General features: G+C 48.3%; 1 long non-coding RNA gene across 1 annotated transcript; it reads right to left on the reverse strand.

The window, feature by feature from the left end:
* Nucleotides 1-3968: 3968 nt before the first annotated feature.
* Nucleotides 3969-6580, reverse strand: LOC114671735 (uncharacterized). Its single transcript, XR_003721779.1, has 2 exons — nt 6436-6580; nt 3969-4191 (listed from the first exon to the last, which is right to left on the reverse strand). It is a non-coding gene; the product is annotated as an uncharacterized LOC114671735 (long non-coding RNA).
* Between the last annotated feature and the right edge of the window lie 1175 nt (nt 6581-7755).

Genomic DNA, 7755 nt, shown 5'->3' on the forward strand with positions numbered 1-7755 from the left:
CTTCTGGTTCTCTGTGTTGTACTTGGATATCTCTGAATGAGGTGGGATTCTAGGGAGGGCCTGGTAATCACTTTTTCTAGTCATAACAACTGACTTATCTTTCATTTTTTTCAACTCTCGTCCATGAGGGAAACCAGAACTCGTGCAGTAGGAGAGTTGGAGGGGCCTCACTGATGCTGGTAGGCCTGGGTGTGGTTACAAGGGAGCTTCAGGGCTGGTACCAGCCCACTGCTGACAGTCAAATGCAAGAACAGAGAATTAGATCATACTCAACCAGGGCCTGGGAACAAGACACAAAGCCCAAAGGATTTCAAGCCAGCTAGACACCAAAATGGAGCAAGGAGTCAGAGTCCAGTGGAAACAAAGGTGGATGATCTAAGAAAGCAGTTGTCGGCCGGGCGCGGTGGCTCAAGCCTGTAATCCCAGCACTTTGGGAGGCCGAGACGGGCGGATCACTAGGTCAGGAGATCGAGACCATCCTGGCGAACACGGTGAAACCCCGTCTCTACTAAAAAATACAAAAAACTAGCCGGGCGAGGCGGCGGGCGCCTGTAGTCCCAGCTACTCAGGAGGCTGAGGCAGGAGAATGGCGTAAACCCGGGGGGCGGAGCTTGCAGTGAGCTGAGATCCGGCCACTGCACTCCAGCCCGGGCGACAGAGCCAGACTCTGTCTCAAAAAAAAAAAAAAAAAAAAAAAAAAAAAAGAAAGCAGTTGTCAGTGGGATGGGCATGCCCAAGACTCACTTGTATTGGCCTCTGACCTGTGTGTGTGGGTCTATTTAGAGTAAACACTGGTCCCAGGTGGACAATTCCAGCAACCACTCTAGGATTAGGTCACCCAATGTGCAATGAACCACAGGCTCAGGGGTGGACCTGGTTTATGTGCACGGAGGAGGCAAAGAGGAGGGCAGCAGATTAAGCAAACACATTCTTACACAGATTCCCAGCCCAAGGAAGCTCTCTTCTCCTTTTTTTGGCCATGGAAACCAAACAGACATGAAATGGAACACGACTCACCAGTGTTCCCACTCCATGTCAATTTATGTTAAAGCAACAGATAGGGAATTTCATACAACATCTTTATTTATCCAAACATTTGGCTAATGTGGGTGATGATAAGAAGCATTATTTGGGCACTCTGTGCAGGCTTGCCATGACACAAATAGACCCAAAGCGTGATTTTGTTGCCCCAAAGCATGATTTTTGTCCTAACAGCTGTCTGGCACTCACTAATCAAGGCAGTTGAATAAACAGTGCTTCTTTCTGACGCTGTATCAGGCATGGTGTCTGGTGTCTGTCTTTTCTCTCAAAGACATTTTTTTCCTAAGTAAGTATAGTATAAAGATGATTACTGAATCAACAAGCCTAGGGACTTCACACTGTTTTCTTGCAGAGAACCAAGTAGAGAAGGAGGCAGCAGGTTGACCCAGTGATCAGAATCATGCTGGGGGTTGGGAGAAATGGGTTTGACCACTAAAGGAAGGTCAAAGTGAACTAGTGGGAGGTGGAGGAGGAACTTGCCCAGCAAGCTCTCACTTCCCTTCTGGGAAGCTAAATCCTGCAGCCCAAAGCTGAGGTCTCTTTGTTTTACCCTTGACTGTAGAGCTAGCTATTTGATAAGTTGAATCAGAGAGGTTAGACCTTATTTGGAAGGCAAGGTTTTTGCATTTCCTAGATATTGAAAGATATCCCTTTGTGTTTGTGGGAATGTGCAATGGATAATGCAATAGAGGCCATGGCCAACTCCTTCCCTGTCAGCTATGGGGAAATGTGGGTGGTGAGTGATTCAACAGAAGCCCACCACTCTCCTCTTTTCTTCTAAAAGCAGGATGTGGCACAGGTAGCAAGAAAAAATTCTTGATCTCATCAAGAATTGGCAACAGTGGCCAGGCATGATGGCTCACACCTATAATCCCAGCACTTTGGGAGGCTGAAGTGGGCAGATCACCTGAGGTCAGGAGTTCCAGACCAGCCTGGCCAACATGGGGAAACACCGTCTCTACTAAAAATGAAAAAATTAGTCAGGCGTGGTGGTGGATGCCTGTAATCCCAGCTACTCAGGAGGCTGAGGCAGGAGAATCAGTTGAACCTGGGAGGCAGAGGTTGCAGTGAGCCGAGATCATTCCACTGCACTCCAGCCTAGGTGACAGAGTGAGAATCCATCTCAAAAAAAAAAAAAAAAAAATTAAACCCAAGCCCATGGGCTACACATCCCCACCAGCATGGTGGCAGGACCTCAACTCCCCTTTCTAGCCTCCCTTCCATCTAGTATATTTCAGTGGGTGCTTGGGTAAGGTCTCAGTCATGGGACCTCGTCCCCCTGGGTCACTGCCTGTCTTAGTTCATTGTGCTGCTGCTTCAGCAGAATACTACAGACAGTATAACTTAAAAGAAAAGAGATTTATTCAGTTTATAGTTCTGGAGGCTGGGCAATCCAAGAGCATGCCACCGACATTTGGTGAGGGTCATCCCATGGTGGAAGGGTGAAAGCAGAATTGAGCACCAAAGACCAACAGGCACCAGGAGCCAGACTTGCTTTGTAACAACCCACTCTTTTAATAACGATGTTAATCCATTCATGAGGGCTTTGCTCTCAAGACCCAATCACCTCTTACTAGGTCCCACCTCCCAACACTGTAGCATTGGGGATTAAGTCTTTAACACATGAACTTTTGGGAGGCACATGCAAACCATAGCCCTGCCCATGCTGTGGTGAGCCTCTCTGCAGTTCTGGGGATGCCACAACTACCCTGGCCCTAGAGGATGCCAGTGTCTGGAACCATGCCAGCCCAAAGGGTGGCCACAGGCCTGTTCTTTTTTTTTTTTTTTGAGACAGAATCTCACTCTGTCACCCAGGCTGGAGTGCAGTGGCGATATCTCAGCTCACTGCAACCTCCGCCTCCCAGGTTTATGCCATTCTCCTGCCTCAGCCTCCCAAGTAGCTGGGATTACAGGTGCCCACCACCATGCTCGGCTAATTTTTTGTATTTTTTAGTAGAGATGGGGTTTCACTGTGTTAGCCAGGATGGTCTCGATGTCCTGACCTCGAGATCCACCCGTCTCGGCCTCCCAAAGTGCTGGGATTACAGGCTTGAGCCACCGCGCCCAGCACCTGTTCTTAATTCTATTTCACTGAAGGCTCTGGGAAAACAGGAAAGAAAAATAGAGAATCTTCTGCCTGGCTTCTGGATGTGGCTGTTCTCAGAGCCCACAGATATAGATCTGCTCCCGTGTTTCTCATAGGAGCTTCCTTATCAAATGGCAGAGGCACCTCCCGGAGCTCTCTGTTCCGAGTCAGCTTCTCTTACCACACTCGCAATGCCACCTAGGTGTACAACTCTAGTGGGCAGTGTTTTCATAAAATACAAATGGATGACACCCCCTGGAGTTGTCCAGTAGAGTATCCTTGAGTGTACCTACTGCACAGACTTCTCAGGACACAGGCTCTGGAGAGGAAGCCCAGAAAGCCCAAGAAGTTCTTGCCTTTCCCCTGTCCAAGGCCCTCCTTGCAGGCTCTTATTGGATATTTTAGCTTTAGCCTGTTCCCAGTATGCCTGACATTGGGGTGAGCTTGCCCCTCACCCACAGAATGGGGTGCCCTGTGGGCCCCAGAATTGAGTACATATACAGTCCATGACTAACTTTGATTACACCACCATGTGTTCACAAGTCTGTCTCTCCTACCGTGTGCCCCCTAAGGGCAGGGGCTGGGTCTTAATTCATCTTTATATTTCTAAAACACAGCAATATTAGACACTGGTGAGTAGTGGATGAATGGATGAATAAGACTCAATAAAGGCATCAGCTTTAAAAGGCATCAGCAGGTGATTTCTGAAAACTTGCCAGATCCCCATGTCTGAGTCCTCCTTTCATCTCCTCCTTGACTCCCCTAAGAATCCTTGCCATGGTCCCCTTCTAATCCATCTCACCACCTCCTCACCTCGGCCAGGAATGGCCTCGCCCAGTGATTTTTATTCTTGGCTGCATATTAGAATCACATGGGGAGCTTAACAAATATACTGATGCCTAGATCTCACTCCAGATCAACTAAACCCAGTGTGCAGCTGAGGTTGAGAACCTCTACACCCAGGCCACCAGAAAGTTCCACATCACATGCTCTGAGGCAGCAGGCTCTTTGAAAGCATGGGTTGGTGTTCACAGCACTTGGCATTCATAGTATACATGGAAAATCTAGACAGAAATAAAAAACAGAAACAAAACAAAAGAAAACAGGAGGGGAATTAAAAACAACAACAACAACAACAACAACAGAAAAAATACCTTTATGCCCTGGCAAAGAGCCTGCCCTGTTGTAACGCACTGGGCAGCTGGATTAGGAATATCTACTGTGAGGTACTAGATGTGCTTCTGCCCTGGGACTTTGGTCCTGCAATCCACTGTTGCCCAATCTTCCACGGGCCTTTCAGGCTTTTACTGTGCTCAGCATGTGATCAGCTTGCTGAGGCTCTAACACCTACTGTACTCACTGCAGCCTCCTGTTCACTTGGCGCTCAGTGAAGCCCAGGTTGGCCATCATCCTTGCCGAACCTGGGTGACCTTTAGTTTAATTGGCTTTCGTGGCCTCCAAGGAGGTCAACTTGAGATTGTCGGCTGATTACCCAAGGGCCTGCACCCGCCTGGGAGGGCAGCTGGACCACTGCATAATGATCAGGGCTACAAGGCCATGCCCCTGGGCTGGGCTTGCTGGCCTCCGAGCTCATAGAGAAACTTAATTTTGACTTTTCAGCTGCCACTGCAGCTGTGAGTCTCTGGAGCAGTCTTTACTTAAAAATGTACCATTAACCTTGCCCTTATGGCTGTCTTTTCCCCAGCTTCCTTCTTCTAGGGGCCCAGAGACTTAATTAAAGACCTTTAACCTTTCTTTACACTTTTGGCTATTTTAATGGGAGTGCTTGAATTGGGTTCTGTCAAGTCAAAAAGCAGTTACCTATTATCTCTTAGGATCACAGAGTGTCAAAGACGGAATCTGAGACCTCACCCATCACAGAGGTTCTCAAGCCTGGCAGTAGAGTAGAACCACCTGGGGAGTTTGAAAAGGACTGGTGGCTAGGCCTGACCAATTCAGTAGCATCTCTAGAGGTGGGGATTAGGCACTGGTGTTTGCAAAGCCTCCTGGTGATGCTAATGAATAGACATGGTTGATAACCATTCATTAACCAAAATTCCTTTATTTTTCATATGAGAAAATTAAGACTGAGGTGCTTGGGGGCAATTCTGAGCTGCTAGCCCTGCTTGGATGTCCAGGGAATCTGGAGACAGAACAATAACCCATAAAGTTCTGTTCTCATCTGCCAATTAGATTTCCCTGGAGACTACTTGCCTGCTCTGTCGCCTTCTTTCCACTGCTTACATTTCTTTTTTTTTTTTTTTTTTTGAGACGAAGTCTCACTCTTGTCCCCCAGGCTGGAGTGCCATGGTGCGATCTAGGCTCACCACAACCTCCACCTCCCGGGTTCAAACAATTCTCCTGCCTCAGTCTGCCAAGTAGCTGGGATTACAAGTGCGTGCCACCACACCCAACTAATTTTTGTTTTTTTAGTAGAGAGGGGGTTTCACCATGTTGGCCAGGCTGGTCTCGAACTCCTAACCTTAGGTGATCTGCCCACCTCGGTCTCCCAAAGTGCTGGGATTACAGGCGTGAGCCACCTCGCCTGGCCCCCACTGCTTACATTTCTAAGTCAGAAATCTGAGAGGACCAGCCGGACGCAGCGGCTCACGCCTGTAATCCTAGCACTTTGGGAGGCTGAGGCAGGCAGATTTCTATAGGCCAGGAGTTCAAGACCAGCCTGGCCAACATGGTGAAACCCCATCTCTACTACAATACAAAAATTAGCTGGGTGTGGTGGTGGGCGCCTGTAGTCCCAGCTACTCAGGAGGCTGAGGCAGGAGAATTGCTTGAACCTGGCAGGCAGAGGCTACAGTGAGCTGATATTATGCTGTTGCACTCCAACCTAGGTGACAGAACGAGACTCTGTCTCAAAAAAAAAAAAAAAAAAGGAAATCTCTAAGGTTCTAGAATCTCTCTTCTTTCCAAAACCGCAAATCCTTTTTCTTTTCTTTTCTTTTTTTTTTTTTTGAGATGGAGTCTCATTCTGTTGCCCCAGCTGGAGTGCAATGGAACAATCTCAGCTCACCGCAACCTCCGCCTCCCAGGTTCAAGTGATTCTCCTGCCTCAGCCTCCTGAGCAGCTGGGATTACAGGCGCCTGCCACCATGCCTGGCTAATTTTTGTATTTTTAGTAGAGACGGGGGTCTCACCATGCTGGCCAGGCTGGTCTTGAACTCCTGACCTCAGGCAATCTGCCCGCCTTGGCCTCCCAAAGTGCTGGGATTACAGGTGTGAGCCACCGCCCCCAGCCTAAAACCCCAAACTCTTAATATACTCATTCAATAGATGTGCCAGTCAAAGTGCACCTTGCCTTGGGTCACCAAGCAAGTGTCTTTGTCCAGGGTTCCATTTTCAGTCCCCCATGGCCGCAATCTGCTGAACTTGGGCTCTCACCAGGGGGTGCCAGGAGCATGGTTCATTTTCAATCCGATTTCAAAGCTGGAAGTTAGGACACTTTGAACACTTAACTGAGGGGGAAGCTAGATGTTTTGGGCTTTTTTTTTTTTTTTTTTTTTTGGCTCTCTTTTCATTTTGTAGGTGCTAAATCATTATGACAACACATTGGGGCTGAAGCTGCAGATGAGGAAGAGGTAACCACGCTGTGTGAGACAAGCAAAGGACCTAGAGTGGAAAAATTGTAGGAGACATGCGCCCACTCTCACGGTGGTACAAGAGCCTCCCTGCATGTTAGGCTGTCGTCCCCTCATTTGCCTCACCCTAGGACCCAGCTCTAAGGCAGGAAGAGGGAGGGCAGGGGAAGGGGGAAAATTCCATCCTAGCTGCAGGACTAAATCTAGAATTTATTCCAAGTTAAATATAGATGGAATGCTAATATGCCAGTCTTAGCCTGCCTGAAGCAGCGAGTCCGGCTCAAAGACCAATGACCTTGCAAGCAGAGAAGGCTATCGCTGAGAGCCCCCCATGGACGCCGACGCTGCCCTGAGGAATGTTCAGACTTTCTCCCTCCCACTGTAGCCTCTGCTTCACCAGCCTAATGGAGCATCTGAGCGAAGGTGGCCCCTAGAGAGGCACAGAACAGTGACTCCTCAGAAGGGACAAGTCTAAATGTTTCTTTTTCTTTTTCTTTTTTTTTAAATTATACTTTATGTTCTAGGGTACATGTGCACAACGTGCAGGTTTGTTACATATGTATACATGTGCCATGTTGGTGTGCTGCACCCATTACCTCGTCATCTTTTTCTTTTTTTTACTCGAGACGTTGCTTCAGAAATAAGCTTGAGTCCTGAGGCTTAGCAACGGTCCTAGAGTACGGGGCAGGAAGTGTGACTTCAGAGCATGGGAAAGTAAGCCTCTCCTCTTCTTTGTGGAAATGTTCACTGTCGTGGTCCACTCTGACCCCAGAGTTCATAATTAGAGCTTTATACCCTTTGTCTAATGTGAACTGCAAATTCCTTGGGGAGTTAGTGTACATTGAACCATATTAGTTCTTATTGAGAGCTGGAATGCCTGCCCCAACGCTGTATGAAACAACCTCACACCCCTGCGGGCGCGACTGGGGTCCCTTCCCTGCTGAGATGCGTGTTAGGCCACTCTGACCCGAGGCAAAGCTCTGTTCACCATCTGCATCTAATAATCAATTGTCATGTGTTATCCTGTGACTTCAC

The sequence above is a fragment of the Macaca mulatta genome, chromosome 13 (genome assembly GCF_049350105.2).
Source record: "Macaca mulatta isolate MMU2019108-1 chromosome 13, T2T-MMU8v2.0, whole genome shotgun sequence".
Lineage (NCBI taxonomy): Eukaryota > Metazoa > Chordata > Mammalia > Primates > Cercopithecidae > Macaca > Macaca mulatta.